At 41.0% G+C, this 18,543-nt stretch overlaps 2 long non-coding RNA genes and 1 pseudogene across 2 annotated transcripts in view; 2 read left to right on the top strand and 1 right to left on the bottom strand.

The window, feature by feature from the left end:
- The window catches only part of LOC138153404 (uncharacterized), a 640-nt gene extending 427 nt beyond the window's left edge, over positions 1 to 213 (top strand). The window contains exon 2 of the long non-coding RNA XR_011166373.1: positions 26 to 213. This is a non-coding gene — a long non-coding RNA (uncharacterized lncRNA). The remainder of the gene's footprint in view (positions 1 to 25) is intronic.
- Positions 1 to 5,521, bottom strand: part of LOC138153405 (uncharacterized) — an 8,072-nt gene extending 2,551 nt beyond the window's left edge. Inside the window, exon 1 of the long non-coding RNA XR_011166374.1 lies at positions 4,901 to 5,521. This is a non-coding gene — a long non-coding RNA (uncharacterized lncRNA). The remainder of the gene's footprint in view (positions 1 to 4,900) is intronic.
- LOC138153590 (alanine--tRNA ligase, cytoplasmic pseudogene) lies at positions 2,353 to 4,135 on the top strand (annotated as a pseudogene).
- Positions 5,522 to 18,543: the final 13,022 nt, after the last annotated feature.

Below are 18,543 nucleotides of genomic sequence, written 5' to 3'. Positions count from 1 at the left end.
TCCTCAGGGTTTGCTGCCCATACAGGTTCTTGGATCTGCTTTGTTAAAGGAAAGCAACTCAAAATGAGTTAACAAGCTTACTTTAATCAGTCAGACATATATCCTTTACCTTGTTCAGGAGAAAAGGTCAGCACTCTGAACCTCAAAGTATACAGGCATAATTATCAAGACAGAAACATCAAGTAGACAGATTTCCAAACTGTCCAACCATTACATCCATACCCAGTCAACATCTGGGTTTCCACATTCTGGGTTTTTCAAAGCCGGGGGACTCTCAACAACGGCTTCCCAGAATTCAGATCAAATTACAGAACACTTCTCAAAGTGAGTCCCAAAACAAAGCTACACATCAGGGCTTATATAGCCTTCTCCTGGCTCAGAGAATGTAACAACCTTATTGACCCACTGGCCAATCAAAAAGTATCTACTGAAAAACAAGCCTCCCTCCCCAGGCTTCTGGTGCACTTTAGCCTAGGGGCAGGGAAGATCTTTAAAATTTACATTCGCATTACAGGGGCATAATTCCAGATTGCTCTCCAGAAAGGCTGGATCAGTTCACAACTCCACCAACAATGCATTAGTGTTCCAGTTTGCCCACATCCTCTCCAGCATTTGTCATTTTCCTGTTTTGTCATCTTAGCCAATCTGACTGGTGAGATGTGGTACCTCAGAGTTGTTTTGATTTGCATTTCTCTAATCAATAGTGAATTAGAGCATTTCTTCATGTGCTTATAGATAGCTTTAATTTCTTTCTCTGAAAACTGCCTGTTCATATCCTTTGACCATTTATCAATTGGGGAATGACTTGTATTCTTATAAATTTGACTCAGTTCTCTGTATATTTTAGAGATGAGTCCTTTGTCAGAGACATAGGTTGTAAAGATTCTTTCCCAATTTCCCACCTCCCTCCTAATCTTGGTTACATTGGCTTTATTTGTACAGAAACTTTTCAATTTCATGTAGTCAAAATTATCCATTTTACATTTTATAATGTTCTCTAATTCCTGTTTCGTCATAAAGTCATTCCCTCTCCACAAGTCTGATAGGTAAACTATTCCTTGTTTTAGCAGACTGCTTACAGTATCAACCTTTATACCTAGATCATGAACCCATTTAGACTTGATTTTGGTATATGGTGTTAGATAATGGTCTATGTCCAGTTTCTGCCATACTATATTCCAGTTTTCCCAGCAGTTTTTGTCAAATAGTGAGTTCTTATCCCAAAAACCAGGGTCTGGGGGTTTATCAAACAATACATTACTGTAGTCGTTGACTTCTGAATCTCGTGTGCCTAATCTATTCCATTGATCCACTTCTCTATTTCTAAGCCAGGTAGTTTTGATGACTGCTGCTTTATAGTACAGATTGAAATCTGGTAAAGCTAGTCCACCTTCCCTAGCATTTTTTTTCATTAATTCCCTTGATATTCTGGACCGTTTATTCTTCCAGATGAATTTTGTTACTATTTTTTCTAACTCTATAAAGTAGTTTTTTGGTAAATTAATTGGCATGGCACTAAATATATAATTTAATTTAGGTAAAATTGTCGTTTTTATTATATTAGCTCGACCCAGCCATGAGCAATTGATATTTTTCCAATTAGTTAGATCTGACTTTATTTGTGTGAAAAGTGTTTTGTAGTTATGATCATACAGGTCCTGGGTTTGTTTTGGCAGGTAGATTCCCAAATATTTTATAATGTCTACAGTAACTTTAAATGGGATTTCTCTTTCTACTTCTTGCTGTTGAATTTCATTGGAAATATATAGGAATGCCTGTGGGGGGCTATTGATATCCCGTCCTCTCACTTACCCATAGTAAGTCTTCGGTCGTCACCGGCCTCCTAGGAGGAATTACCACCGGCCTCCTAGGAGGAATTACCAGACAGAGCACCCGAGGTTTGCAGGAGTTGTTTATTCAGGCTCAGCTACATCGCGACAAAGAGACCTGACTTCCGTATCAGAGCAATTTATAGGTACACATAGCCAATCATCTTCTACAACTCTATTCATTACCTTTTAAGGTCATACATCAAGCAAGCAGGCACTAGCCCATATACCATTACTTCCTGGCCCCCAACAAATGCCGAGGATTTATGTGGGTTTATTTTATATCCTGCAACTTTGCCAAATTTATTTATTGTCTCAAGCAGTTTTTTACTTGATTCTCTAGGATTCTCTAAGTATATCATCATATCATCTGCGAAGAGTGATAGCTTGGTCTCTTCTTTGCCTAACTTGATTCCTTTGGTTTCTTTTTCTTCTCTAATTGCTACTGCTAACATTTCTAGTACCAGATTGAATAAGAGGGGTGATAGTGGACACCCTTGTTTCACCCCTGATCTTATGGGAAATGCTTGAAGAAGAGGGACAGTTTCTGACGTCCCTGAGCAGAGGTCGATGCATTCTGGACAGGAAGATACAGAGTCTGGGAGATTGCAAGACAATCCCAGGTGACACAGTGTGGCTTCTCTATGATATGAGGTTTTCCAGTGGATCTCACCAGAGTGATCGCTGAGGAGAAGGGGCTGGTTGTGGACATGAATGGCTTTGAAGAGGAAAGAAAGATGGCCCAGCTAAAGTCCCAAGGCAAGGGAGCTGGAGGGGAAGATCACATCCTGCTGGACATTTATGCCATTGAAGAACTTCAAGTCAAAGGCCTTGGAGTCACTGAAGTATAATTACCAGTCAGGTTCCAGCGACACTTACGATTTTGAGAATCCAGTAGCTACAGTGAAGGCTCTGTGCAGGGAGAAGATGTTTGTGGATGAAGTGTCCACCGGCATGGTTGTGGCATGGTTCTAGATAAGACCTTCTTCTATGCTGAGCAGGGAGGGCAGATCTATGATGCGGAGTTCCTGGTGAAGGAGGACGGCGACAGCAGTGAGGACAAAACTGAGTTCACAGTCAAAGACACTCAGGTTCGAAGGGGATATGTGCTTCACATAATAATGAGACCAACTACGGGATCCTGAGAGTTGGGAGATCACGACCAGCTGCTCATTGATGAGCCCAGACGAAGGCCTGTCATGAGCAGCCACACCGGCACCCACATCCTGAAATTTGCCTTGTGCTCTGTGCTAGGTGAGGCAGACCAGACCCACTCCTCTTTGACTTTACTGCCAAGGGAGCCATGTCCACCCAGCAGATGAAGGAGACAGAAGAGATCACTAATGTGATGATAGAGGCGGGTCAAGCCTGTTTACACTCAGGATTACCCCCTGGCAGCAGCCAAAGCCATCCAAGGGCTGCAGGCAGTTTTTGATGAGACCTATCCCGACCCAGTGGGTGTTATCTTTATTGGCATTCCCGTGGCCAAGCTGCTGGATGACCCTTTGGGCCCTGCTGGCAGCCTCACTTCAGTGGAATTCTGTGGAGGAATGCACTTGCAGAATTCAAGTCATGCCGGAGCCTTGGTGATTGCGAGTGAGGAAGCCATTGCCAAGGGCATTCGAAGGATAGGGGCTGTCACTGGCATCCAGGCTCAGAAGGCACTCAGGAAAGCAGACAGCTTGAAGACATCTTTGTCTGAGCCAGAGGCTAAAGTGAAGGCTCAGACAGGTCCAAACAAGGATATCCAGAGGGAAATTGTTGACTTTGGAGAGCTGCTGGACACCACCGTGGTTCCCCAGTGGCAGAATGATGAATTGAGAGAGAAGCTCAAGACACTGAAGAAGGTCATGGATGACCTCGACTGAAGCAGCAAAGCAGACGTCCAGAAAAGGCTAGAGAGGACCATTGAAAGTCAGCCCAATCAGCCCCTGGTCATCATGGAGAAGGAGAGTGGCGCTTCCACCAAGGCCCTGAATGAGGCTTTGAAGCTTTTAAAAAAGACACATTCCCCCGAGACCTCTGCTATTCTCTTCACTGTGGATAACAAAGCTAACAAGGATCATTTGTTATCAAGTCCCTCAGAATTAGTCAACAGGGGCCTGAAGGCCAGTGAGTGGGTGCAGCAGGTGTCAGGATTGATGAATGGCAAGGGCAGTGGCAAAGACTAGTCGGCCCAGGCTACAGGCAAGAACGTGGGCTGCTTACAGGGGGCCCTGAGGCTCGCCACGTCCTTTGACCACCTTCGGCTGGGAGACCTGAATAACTGTGCAGGCAGGGGTCTCTGCTTCAGACATCTTAAGTGATCCTTTCCATCTCAGCCATACCCCCACCAAGAATGTAGCATGATCCAGGAGCCAGCAGTCTCTGCCTCAGGGCTGAACTCCCTTAGGCCCTGGAATACTACTTCTACCTGGAGCCTGGGTTAGGTTGCTTCTATCCCCCCTCCACCTCCCAACCCCCAGACTGCTGGCAGCTGCTCACGCCTCTGTGTCTGTCCCATCAGACCCATTCCTCTAGGAGTAGACATGGAAAGGGGCTGTGCCAGAATTAAAGAACCACATGCATTGAAAAAAAAAATTCCTAAAGGGTAACCTTCTGATTAGTGTTCAAGCATAAAAAAAAACCTACAATATTTAAATGTAGGTTTCTTGTTTAAAAAAGTTTTTGAAAAAAAAATCGCCTTTTCCTTTAAGAAAATAAATATATCACAATTTCTTTGTAAGAGTGAGCATTTTGTTATATAAGCTTCCTGCTATATGTTAAATAAGCCTCCTTGAAAGAGTCAAATTATCATTTGCTTTCATTAACATTCAATGTGAGAACTAAGAAACTTATAGCCATAAAAATAATATGCAAAAGTGAAATGAGCAGAAGCAGGACAACTTGTAACAATAACATTTCAAAGACAAATAAATTTGAGTGACTTTAGGAACTCTTAATTATGAAGACCAAGACCACCAGGTTCATGAACAAACATGGTTAATGGAATGGAAATTAAAGTTAATGGGAGTTTTGTCTAATTTTGGACTTTTTTTCTGGAAATTAAGGTGGGAATTTGTTTTCCTTACCTATACATTTTAAATGATGACCACTTTCATTTTTCTTGCTTTGTCACTAGGGCAAAGATGGAAGAAAAATAACAAAAATTCAGTTTAAATTAAAAAATTTTAAGTGATCATATGCAAGTTACACAGCTCAAACCATGGCACTCTCTGCTCTAAAAGTTCAGAAAATACTGCCAATATTATTCTACACCTGTCACAAGAAGTAGTTGGAGAAACAGTGGAGAGTACTGGACTTGGAAAGACCTTAATTCAAATACAACCTCAGAAACTTTCTAGCTGTCTGATCCTAGCTAGGCAAGTTTGTAAAAGCTATTTGTAAACTCAATTTGTAATATCAGTAATTATGGGGTGCTTGAGATCTATATTTGTGACATCAGTCTGTAAAACTTTGTAAGATCAATCTGTAAAACCAGTTTGTAAAATCACACTCACACTCCATTCCCCAGCCCCCAGTCTCAGAGCATTAACTCTGTCCTTTCTCCCCCCGCCCCTAGCTTCAAAGCATTAATTGTGCCCAGCGACAACTCATGGATTGTTTATGTCAGCCTTGAAATACTACCGTGTTTCCCCGATAACAAGACACTGTCTTATTAATTTTTGGGGACAGAAAAACACCAGAGGGCTTATTTTAGAGGAATCTTACACAGTACGGGGAGGGCTTATTTTCGGGATAGGTCTTATTATCAGGGAAACATGGTAACAAGCTATACCTATCAATCCTTCACAAAAGTATCTATAAACATTCCAGCTTAGGCAACTATTATCTCCCTCTTGTATAGTGGCCCACTGCCCCCATGAATTCTTCAGTACCCTATCTCTAGGTTGACTCCTTGGCTGCCTCAATGAATCCTTCAGGACCCTATCTCCTGGGTTAACTCCTTAGCCTATTATATCCCCTGAGTCTCCAGTTAGCCTTGACATTAATCTTGTCAAACGTGACATTGATGGGTAGCAGACTAAGCACTTCTCCATCAGCCCTTGACCCATCTAGTTAGCATAATTGGCATGGGTTCTACTATGGATGATTCTATATAAACCTTAATTTTACCCCTTTGAGGTTGCAGGTCCCCTAAGGATCCTTGCCCTCTGTAAGGAGTATAATAAACTTTTACAACTCTGACTCCAAGTCTGCTTAGGCCTACTGAAATCTTTCCACACTGAATCATAGGCTCTCTGGTCTTAGATAAGATCAGAGTTCTTGCTGAACCTATTGGGAGCCATCTCTCATCAACATCAGAACCTTTCAAAGCAATATGAAATAAGTTTTTTCACTAGCATATCTATACTTATCTTCAGTTATCATGGCAGAGGACAGAAAAGTTATCTTACCCTAGAAGAGGTGAGAAAAGGGGGTGGGATTGGGATGATGCACTGGAATCTAATGGAGTCAAACCCTCCAGTTTCACTGATAAGAAAACTGAGGTCTGGGGAGTTTAATTACCCAATGATAAAAAGAGTTGTAATGAGAATGGGAATCTGAAGATCTTCCTAAACAAGAGTGAATGTAAACCTAGTTGAATGTTGAATTAAGGATATGAAAATTCCTTCAATTCTCAGACTAAATGCATAAAATTATCACATAACTTAAAATCTGGTTCTTTAATTCCAGTTTTGGTTATCGTTGAGTGGATTTCAGTCAAGTCTGACTCCTCCTGACTCCACTTGGGGTTTTCTTAGCAAAACTATTGGAGCAGTATGCCAATACCATCTCCAGTTCATTTTACAAATAAGGAAACTGAGGTAAACAAGCTTAAGTGATATGCCCAGATCAACATAACTAGGAAGTATCTAAGGCTGGATTTGAACTTATGAAGATGAATCCTCCTGATTCCAAGCTCAGTGCTCTATCCACTGTACCACCAGTAAGTGGATAGAAATACAGATTTGGGACTAAGTTCATGGAGAATGAGAACTTAAAAAAAAAAATCAGTTAACCATAATTATTGACTGGAAAAATGAAGAGGAAAACAAGTCAGCCCCTGTCCTGCAAGAGCTTACATTCAAATGGGGGAGATGTTGTCTATGTATAAGCATGTGGAAAATTATTCAAAATAAATAGACAACAGTGTTGAGGGGGGAAAGAGCACTAGTCTCTAGAGCATCTGAGACTTCCTGTAGAAGGGGACCATTGAGTTGGGTCTTAAAGGAAACCAGTATTTCAAGCAGAGGTTAAATGAGGTGCGGTGCATTTCAGGCATGTAGGATAGCTACTACAAAGGAAAAGATGGGAGACACAGATGTATATGTGCAGACAAGCAAGTAGACCAATGTGGTTAAAGTGTAGAATAAGTTGAGGGAAGTAATATCTGAGATTGGAAATGTAATAAGGGGGCAGGTTTTAAAGAGCTTTAAATGACAAATAGAATTTGGATGATGGGAGCAGCTAGGTGGCACAGTGAATAGAGCACAAGCCCTGGAGTCAGGAGGACCTGAGTTCAAATTCGGCCTCAGACACAACACAAAAACTAGCCATGAGACCTTGAGCAAGTCATTTAACCCCAATTGCTCTCCAAAAAGCAAAAAAATAAAAAGAATTTGTATGATGGATAGGAAAAGGGAGAGACTTGAATGAAGAGGAACAAATTTCCATTTGTTGCCTGTAGTAGGAATGTCTGAAGGACATGGAGAAATGCAGGATCAAAATTCAAAGAGGTTTTATTCCACCTATATGCCAAAAACCATCAGAACTTTGAGGAAAAGCTCTGAGCTTAGGTAGCTAGACATGAGATGTAGTTTTTCTGCAAATATACTGAGTGGTGGCAGCAGTGATGGCAGTATCCTTTATGCTTGCCCAGGAACTTAAATTAACTGAGCAACAACAGCAGTGGTAAGGGTAGCAATCCCCTTACTATCTAAGGTAGAGTTTCCCAAACTTATCTGGCCTACCCTCCCTGATGTGGATACAAAGGTGCCCTAAGAGTTAATAGTAAGGGTTACTTTCCCAGGCCCCATGAGGGGGTTTGAGGCTTAATCTTAGCCCATCTTATAACTTGAGGGTGCCTTAATGTCCCTTGCCAAATGCAACTTGTACCAAAAGAACTGCTTTTGTCCCCCTTATCCTATTCTGCCCATCCCATGTCATTCATCTCCCTCATCCTGTGTCATTCATCTTCCCCATCCTGTGTCATTGATGAGGGATAGCTCCCAATAGGTTCAGCAGGAACTCTGATCTTATTTAAAACTAGAAAATCTGCAATAGCATCTGGAAAGAATTCAAGGTCTCAGGCTTAATTGGAGAGAGTTGTAGAAGTTTATTTTTAGGATTCTACAGAAACAGGCAAGAGTCCTTAGGGACCTGCAAGTGAGAGGGGTACAGACTTTTACTTTTAAAGGGTAAGGCTGCCATTGTCAGGGCTGACTGGATGGATGTAAGGGACCTCCGTGCATAGATAAAAGTTAGGGTTGACTGAGAAGAACTTGTGACTTCAGTGCATAGATAGTTTAACTTGGAGATGAGATTTGGGCCAGACTGCAGGAGAAATGAGGAGATTAGGCTAGGACAAAGGAGACACGTGTGGTTGCCTAGGCAGAGTGTGGATAGGGGGAAGGGGCAGAGTTTGAGGCTGGGAAAGGGAAACATGATTTTACAGACTGGTTTTCCAAATTGACTGGTTTTACAAATTAATTTAGACCCCAGGTACCCCATCATCATGACAACTTTTCCTTATCTTGCAAGCAACAACCCTCCTCACCTTTTTTATACTTATCTGGTCCCTAAATCTCCAATCCCCTTAAGAAACTTTAACATCACCATCCTATAGGTGAAACGTGGTATGAAACGTGGTACCAGGGGAAAAACAGAGACTACAAGATGGACAAAGAAGACAAACATTTATTCACGAGTTCGAACCCGGGTCCAACCATACACTTAAGATGGAGGACCCCGAGTGTCTTCTCGGGCGTTCTTTTATACAGTTCTTGGGGAGAGCGGGAAACACAAAGGTCAGGGATTGGGTGACAGACAAGTATGAGCCTTAGAGATAGTGGCTTGGCGCCAATTCTATAGGGGCCAGGGGGGATGGTCGAGATTCAGTACCGGAATCTTAAAGGTCACCAGGAAGTCAGGGTGAGGCAAGGAATGTGCTGACATTCCTTCTTGCAAAAAGAACAAGTCTAACAAGTTTATTCCCTGGTATGGGTGGCCCCTTCTCATTCCCCACTTCTTTTTGTACAGAATCTAATCCTAGATTTCAAACCTCATGGTCATCTAAGGGGAGTTCATGATAGCGGGGCCCTAAGAGCATAAGGCGGAGGTCATCCGTTCGTGACCTAATAAGGTTCAGGAGAGATCTAAAAAGCATAGGGGCCAAAGGTTACAGCCAGAAGGAGTAGCACTAGGGGACCAGCGAGGGCAGTTAACAGGGTGGTGAGCCAAGGGGACCATGAAAAAAGGGATTGATACCAATTGTTCTGGGCCTGGCGTGCCTCTTCCCTATCTGCCAAGCGCTTTTGAAGCTGGCTCAGACCATCCTTTATGATGCCTGAGCGGTTAGCATAAAAACAAGCTTCCCCAAAGCTAGGCAGAGACCTCCTTGCTTCATAAAGAGGAGATCGAGACCTCTATGATTCTGAAGCACCACTTCAGCCAGGGAGGAGAGAGACTCCTCCTGATGGGCCACAGATCTCTCCAGGGTGCTCAAATCGGTATCAATTTGCCTGCTGAGATGTAAGAAATTCTCATTACCTTTAACCAAAGCCGTGGTCCCCACCGCAGTTGACCCGGCAATCCCAAGTCCTAAAAGAAGAGGTACAAGTATGGGGGCTCTTTTCTGTCTAAGCAAATTTGCATGATCTCACCCACCCTCACCGGAATAAAAGCAATGAGAGGGGGGCCTCAATGCATAGACAAAGGTCAGAGCTGACCAAGAGGAGCATGTGAATAGATAGTTTAGATAAGATCTGGGCCAGGTCGTTAAGGAGACAAAAGGCAAGGATAAAGGAGGGTGTGGGCCAGCCCTGGCCTTGATTACTTTTTTTTTTTTTTAAGCAATCGGGGTTAAGTAACTTGCTCAAGGTTACACGGCCAGTTATTTCTGGGTGTGGTGCTGAGTGTCCGAGTCCGGGATTCGATCTCCAGGTCTTCTCAACACTTGAGCCCGTGCTCTTACTCGCTGTGCTACCTGGCTGCCCCTGGCCTTGATTACTTAATCAAGAGATTAAGTAAGAACAAAAGGGGTCGAAGGGTGTTGCCTAGGTGGAATGTGGGATGGGGGAAGGGGCAGAGTCGGAAGCTGGGAAAGGAATTTCACAGATAACAACTCTACAATACAAATTGCAGTTACAACTTCACAGACTGGCCTCACAAGTTGGTTTCACAAACTGACCTAGACCCCAGGTACCCCATCATTCCCCCCTTAAACATGACACCCGAAATCATTTGGGGGCACAGGACGATGATCTCAGCCTCCCGAGCTACTTCCCGCTGGGGAGGGGCGAAGAGCTTTCCCTGCCTCTCAGGGTATCATCGTTCAAGGGGTGGGGTCCATAGCTAAGGTCCGGAATTTGGCCGATGCCAGGTCCAAGGGGTGATGGGTAACGACTTCAGGCAATGGTTGGTACTCAGCCATCAATGTTCCCGGCAGAAGAGTCACCTGCCAGTGAAGGGTGCTGAGCCTAAAAAGACACAAATCTAGCAAAAAGATTAAACAAACAAGGGCCAAAAAGGAGTAAGAGAAAATTGACCAGAAGTGGGGTGAGTATGGGCTAGTATAACCCATTACTCAGACTATTTCACTGTCCTTCATATTTTCCCATAGAATAGGCCTTTCAAAATCCCACTAGAGATTTAAAATTTCTTCTAAAAGTATTTTCCCTTCTTTTAAAACAGTTCAAGATTCATAAAACTTTTAGAATGATCTTAAGCAGTTTGCATAACTTTCTGTACATGTTCTAATTCTAGATAAAAATATTAGATTTTCCAGTAGGCTAACACGAAAGAGCTCACATCTTTTACTGACTCCCTGCTCCGATCATAGAAACCTGCTATAGAAGGAAAAAACAGGGACCTGTGACATTCCAAATATGACAGGATAAAACATCCTTGATTCTGTTTAAATTCAGGTTAGTTACAGATATCCAACCATGCAGTATCCATTCCACCTCAGTGCTAAATTCAGGAATAGGTGGGGAACATTCCTTTTCAAAGGAACCCCATAGGTAAACTGAGCCAGGAGGCATCCTATCCCAGACTGAGGCTAAGATTGTCCATCCAGCCTTTAACAAATGCAGGCTTCCACCTGTCCACAGTACAGGCTCTGAGTAGCTTGTGGCATTTTCTCAGATACTGATTTAATGCAGATAACTATACCCAAATTCAAACTCAAAATAAAATTAGTTATGGTCCCAAATGCCTTTTACCTTAAACAACAAGCCTCAACAATCACAGCTTAGAGCCAGTTAAAATTATTTCTATTCTCTTGTAGCTGCAATAAGCAATAAAGATTTATCAGGTTCCACAACTGTATGGAATTCCAATCTTTCTTTCTGAAATCTAGAAGCCAATTGATAAAAATCCTTTTTAATCCTTGCAACTTTTTAGCAAGTCAGGTTCATTTAAAAACTACATGACTAAAACTGTTCCTTTCCCAACGACCTTGGAAACAGAGTTTCCAGGGGATTTGGCAGTTTTACTTCCCTACAAAAGGAACCTTAGAACCAATTCAAATTACCCATCCTGAACCCTTATTATTCATACAAAATTAAAATTGGAGTCCTGGTCAATTGTCATGATCACACATTAAAACTAGTTCTTTATATGTCTGCATTAATCCATTATTAACCCCTTCACCAGGATGGGATTTCACTAAAGGATTCACCTCATACTAACAGTTACAACAATTAAAATATTTACTAAGTAGTCCAGAAACTATTCTCCTTTTAACATTAGCCAATCATGAGAAAGCTGAGACAAGTATGATACTAACTAAATAACAGAATAATATTCCCATAAATCCTTGACCTACTTGTCCTCACATTATTACAAAGAACTAAAGGACCCTGACTTATACAGGAATACCTATGCCAAACCCTAAGCCTAATAGCTTAGTAACTTAAGATGTTCCAGAATCAAGTATTTAATAGATTTGTTGCATCTTCAAAACCTTTGATTATTGAAACTTGCCACCAAGAATAGGGACAAAGCTGTAATGAGGAAACCATTTCCCCCAACTTCAGAATGTCAGTTCTGGGCAAAATGTATACCAAGCTGCAATCTGCATTGAGCCCAGCTCACAGTCTGCCAGGTGTCACTGGGAGGGTCGAGTCAGGAGAATCCTACCTCAGCTCATACGGAACAGTCGTTCTCCCGACCTTCCATACCCATACTTCACAGGCCTTCCATATCTGTACCTCATAGGGTCTGGCATCATGGATCAGTAGCTCAGATAGCTTAGATAGCCTTTCTTAATGTCCATTCCTGGAGTTAGACTCAGAGGAATAGTCAGTTAACAATCCCATCAAATCTTAAATAACAAGCTCCAACAATCCGTTTAAGGTGTGATTATAATCTCAAATTGGTTAAGGAACATCTCTAAAGTGAGCCTCAAATAGCCTGTGTTCATTTCTATATTTATTCTTGTTCGTAAAGTCAAATCTCCCATCAGGTTTATAAATTATTGCCCTAATAGATTTGCATCTACTGCCCAAGATTCCTCATCTTTCTGTAACTATGCTTAATCTGATCTCACACTAAAATTTCCATTCTCTCAACTAAAGTGTCTCTGATTTAATCCCAACAATTAATTCAGTCAATGGCATTAATACCCAATTATACTTTGAAATACACTGGGATCCCTATGACATATACACAGATATAACTTTTCTACAGTAACTTTATAATCCCAATCTCAGTCCATGGGATAATGATTCAATATTGCATTTGTATTCTTATTTCCTTTTCTTCTCAAATATGATTGAGCTATTAATTATAAAATCTAGTTACAAATCTTTCTGTCTTCCTTAAAACTTCCTCACACCCTTCTCGACATACTTAAACCATCTGATACAAAGGTATCCATACCACTATTTAGAGACAGGAGCGGCTTGGAAATCCCCATTTGTCCCCAAACCTTCTTATCTTAACATCAATTTACTCTCATTAAGTTGCAATATACCACAAAGATTTACCATGACTCATATACATAAGGAATTCCCTTTAACATCTTTCCCTTCACAATTTTCTGAGATTGTCCTGGTAAGGCCAATTGTTAGAGATCCTTTTTACTCTTTTGTACATAGACTTTGCTGCTTCTCAGTAAGTCAAGCTTATTGTTTAGGAGCTTCATACAAGTTCGCTTTCCCAGGCAATTTTACAACATTATACAGTAGTAGGGGGACTGTTCTGAATGAGCAGAACTAGTCAGTATAAAGTTGTCACAGTTTTAGGTTTTAGTATTAAAACAGTAGCCCAATAACTTAGTTAACAGTCTTACAATTTTAAACAATCTTGACTGAAACTTCCTTTTAAACAAAGATAGACTTGGAAGCTTAAGATTTTCCGAAATTACAATACCCCAAAACTCTAAGAGAAACTGCTTCTCATACAGCATAGATAGTACAGATGTTTACCAGTAATGATATCATCTTAAATTTGAACTTTGAAATAAAAACAAATGAATTACCAATCTGATGACCTTAAAACTCCACATGAAGTTATACTAAACTAAAATCCTTTTTTTTTTGATGCCATACAACCAGTCAACTTATAATCACTGCATACTTCCAGAATAGCCAAAAAGTTAAATGGACAATCAGCTATCACAGTAAATATTGACAGTATTATTACTACTAGTTTGTATCCCACATATGAGAACTTTAAACCATCAGATATTATAACATAAAAAATCCAATTCACATGAAAATAACATTATAACATAGGGTTAGCAGAACTGATAAAGTAAACATAGCTAGTTTTATACAACTTTTTCTCCATCTTTTAGTTTCAACAAAACTCAGATTGAAAACTGCTTTGTCACTCAATTTTTACAGTATAAGAGGACTTTACAATTTAGATTTTATAATTTACAGATACCATAATAGAACAATGACATTATGACATTAATTGCATTTCCGATTCATCTCATACCAAAATTATTGCTAGAAAATTAGGCTTACCAAATGCAGAGGCTTTTCTCCTCTCCCCACAGTTGTAGAGCTTGGTTGTGGTCCCCGGGATTTGAAAGGAAAGAGGGTCGTCTGCATGCTCCAGGGGCCCTCAATATAGCTGCTATGCCTCCCCCCAATGTTTTTAGCTGTTCCAACTTTTACTCCAATAAATTTTGCGTCCACTCCTTAGAAACTTCTTTGAAAGTGATAGCTTTGACTTCCCTAGCAAGGGGAGAGGGAGTGGCGCCTACTCCCTTATCCCAGTTCTAGAGAACCCAAAAACCTCACCTTATGTATCAAATCTTGGAAAATATTCCAATTTGCCAAAATGCCAAATAGTAAAATGAATTCTGACTTTTCTTTAGCATCAAATTAGGAGTGACACTTTTCAAAGATGACCAGAATGCATTCAGTTGCCTTTTAGTTGCATTCTGTTACACAAAACTTTCCTCTTTCAGGTGAGGCAGGAAATAGTTAAATGTTAGTCTACCTGCCTCTTTGTTCTGAGGGAAAAGATTCCCTCCCCCTCCCATCACCCTCTCCTCACTCCACTTGGCCAGAGTGGAATGAAGAGATTTTCAAACTTTTAAAGATCTTAAAACTTCTGTTTACACTTTTCAATAGCAACTAACTTATACCTATCTTAACTTCCTACCCATGTTCCTTTCTTTACTACATGCTTAAACTTTCTTGCTTTTACTACTGTCTACTCATCCTTCTGTTGGACTTGATTAAAGCCCCTTTAAAACCATATACATACTTTATTTCTTTCTAATTCCAACCTAACATTTCTCCTATACTCTTTCACTTGCATTTATCATCATATAACCTAAACAAGACAACATTTTGCTCTCTTTCCCTCCCTTTCCAGCCTGCACTCAGCAGCAGGGGAAAGAAGGAGGGAAAGAGATACAGCATTTCAAAGGAGTACACGGGCCGGCTGTGGATGACCCTTGGCCCATAATGGACCTGATGACTGGATAGGACAAACAAAAACATAGAAGGGACAGAACACAGCAGAAACACAAGCTACGACACGTAACAGTTCTGTGCACGGTATCAATCACTCAAAACATGTACCACTCATTCTAAACAAGCAACTAAGTGGGACTCGAACCCACAATTTAATTGCTCAATCCAGAGTAATTAAGTGGGACTCGAACCCACAATTTAATCACCTAAACCAGAAAGAGTAATTAAGTGGGACTCGAACCCACAATTTAATTACCCAACAGGCAATTAAGTGGGACTCTTGAACCCACAATCTAATTACCTAACCAGAGTAGTAATTAGGTGGGACTCGAACCCACAATCCAATTACCTAACCAGAGTAGTAATTAGGTGGGACTCGAACCCACAATTTAATTACCTAACCAGAGTAGTAATTAGGTGGGACTCGAACCCACAATCTAATTCCCCGGGTGATTAAGTGAGACTCGAACTCACAATTTAATCACCCAAACCAGAAGCCTGGGGGGGGGGGGGCGTCCCCTCCCTTGGCCAGGGTACCGGGAACTTAAAGGCAGCGTCCCACCTATTCCCGGACCAAACCAGATCTCATGAGAACCAGAAACCAGAAACCAAGAAAAAAAAGGTACTTTAAGGTCAGGCCTGACTTACCGGCCGCTGTGCAGATGCAGATGTCGAGAGCATCTCACTGGGGCCTCCAGATGAAACGTGGTACCAGGGGAAAAACAGAGACTACAAGACGGACAAAGAAGACAAACATTTATTCATGAGTTCGAACCCGGGTCCAACCATACACTTAAGATGGAGGACCCCGAGTGTCTTCTCAGGCGTTCTTTTATACAGTTCTTGGGGAGAGCGGGAAACACAAAGGTCAGGGATTGGGTGACAGACAAGTATGAGCCTTAGAGATAGTGGCTTGGCGCCAATTCTATAGGGGCCAGGGGGGATGGTCGAGATTCAGTACCGGAATCTTAAAGGTCACCAGGAAGTCAGGGTGAGGCAAGGAATGTGCTGACATTCCTTCTTGCAAAAAGAACAAGTCTAACAAGTTTATTCCCTGGTATGGGTGGCCCCTTCTCAATAGGCTGTGTAGCTTTCTGGCTATAAAAGTCTGGTCCATTTCCTATATCATTGCCTTTGTTTAGCTCCTTGCTAAGTCTCAGACCGAATGATACTGGTTAAAGAGAAGGTCTGATTGAATTCTTTCAAAAAATCTGAGCCAGCTCTCTCGACTCTGACTTTGACGCCCCCTTAAAAAAAAATTACTCAGTTCCCCCCTCCCAAAATCTAATTTCTTTAATGGCTTTTTAAAAATGGCATCATTTAAAAAAAAATTAATGTTTTTAAAAGATAGGCCGTAAATTTGACAATTTATTGTAAATTTGTGGGAGTTTTCCGGTATTGAAATTTTGATGATGCAACATTGCATCATATAGCCACATAGTATTGCATTGTAAACAAGTTTAGTTACATACATATTCCTGCTGGACTTCTGACAACGTGCAGAAAACTCACCTGCCAACATTTAGTAGTTAAGATGGGTGGGCAGACTTAACCATTGATCGGGTTATAACTTACATTTTGTGTTTTTATTTGGAAAATAATGTATTCACTACAACTTCAACTCAGTTACACAAGAGATGAAACATACATGGTTTTTCAAAATTTTCTCCTCTTCTTTCCTTATGCTAAAGTTTAGGAGTGAGTGATAAGACCCCAAAATAGCAACACAAAGGTCCTGCCCTTCAGAATTAGACTCAAGGGTTCTTTAAGCTAAAGAAAAACAAAATTTATTAAGAAACGACCATATCGTAATGCTAATGTCACAGGTCAGCACCTTAATGGAAACAAGACAGATACAGAAAGATTGTCAGAAGAATAGAGGTAGATATAGATATAAGTAGTCTGGGGAAAATGCAGGAGGGAGTAAGGGGGGGGGTGAATTTAGGGAGAATCTTGATGGGAGTGGCCAGTAGGCTGGGGTGACAATTGGTCTGAAGCAGTGAACAAAGAGAATGGGGTTTTGTTAGGCTCTAGCCCTGGGAAGGCTATCTGAAAATAACAGACAATGGATGGCTAGACTAGGTTGTTACAGATATTTGAGTTTAGCAATAATAAAAGATTTAGATCAAGTGGGAAGATTCCTTCAGGCTAGTTAAAAGTGGTTCCCAGAGTCAGTTTGTGGTCAAGACCTCTGCCCCTTTATTTTTATTCTATGTTCCCCAATTGCACCCGAGGCTAACACTGCCACTCCCCTTCTCCCCTCACCCCTCCACCCAGTCATTCCAGTGTTCATCAGGGCATGTTATCACCCTCTTTGGGAGCTTCTGAAGGGATTAAAAAGAAATTGTAACACAAACTGTGGGAGACTAACCCAAAGCTACACCACTACTTTGTGCAAGAAAGAATTTACTGAATTTATCAGATATGATAGTGATTTTAGAAATGGAAGAAGAATAAAACAAATTAAGGAAAATCCAACTTTTATTTTCTCCTTTCTCTCCCTCCTTTTCTGTCCACTGGTGTTTACATCTAGGTTTTACTCTTTTTAATTGTTTATTTTATATTTCATTCACATATGTCAGTCAATAAATATTTATTAAGCTCCTGTTATGTGCCAAGCACTTTGTCATCTGCACAGAGATAACAATATTCCCCAATTGATAGGCATCCACTTTGTTTCTAGTTCTTTGCTGGCACAAAAATGCTGCTATATATGCATGTGGAGTCTTTCTTTTTATCACTGACATCCTTTGAACATTTGCTAGCAGTAGAATCTTTGGGTCAAAAGGTAAGGACGTTTTATTTTCTGCATAACTCCAAATTGCTTCCCAAGATTTTTGGTGATGTAGTCCAATTCATAGCTCCACCAATACCCTAGAGTATCTGTCTTTCCAAAAACTCTCTAACATTGGATATTGTTTTGATGAGCATTTCTCTTAAATAATTTGCAACATTTTCCCACGTGGTTATTATTCAGCTTTTCTTCTTTGGAGAACTGGTTGTTCATTATCTTTTGATCAGAGGTTTCTGGTCTTATATATTTCGTTGTTGTCTATTTATCTTGTATATCAAACTTTTATCAGAATATTTGATACAAAGATTTTCCCCAGGAGACTTTTTTTCCTTATGCTAGATGGGCTAATTTTTTTATGCAAAAGTTTTTCAATCTCATGTAATGAAACTTATCTATTTTATGTGGTCCATCTCATTAATGAATACTGAATATTCCTCTAGCTATTTAAATTGTCAATAATTTTCCTAATGGAGCATTTTGTAAATGACTCGTGGTTAAACATTTGCCAGCACAACTGGCAAAAAAAACTAGGGGTTTACTCCCCTAGTATGGAATGTCCCTTCACTGGTAAGACTCTCAGTCTGGCACTGGGCCGGAAGTCTATTGAATAGCACAATTCCAAATTTCCTGTTGAGTTTTCCAGGTTCCAGTCTGTGGCTTCAAATGCCCCCAATAAGTATGGAGGCTCATTTGCATATTTTCGTCATTCCACCAATCAGGGTGACAACCGTTGATAGCTCTCTCTCTCTCTCTCTCTCTCTCTCTCTCTCTCTCTCTC

The sequence above is a fragment of the Petaurus breviceps genome, unplaced genomic scaffold (assembly GCF_028583685.1).
Source record: "Petaurus breviceps papuanus isolate PSGF00001 unplaced genomic scaffold, PetGlider_PUasm1.0 90994, whole genome shotgun sequence".
NCBI lineage: Eukaryota > Metazoa > Chordata > Mammalia > Diprotodontia > Petauridae > Petaurus > Petaurus breviceps.
This window is presented reverse-complemented; position numbering and strand designations above follow the sequence as displayed.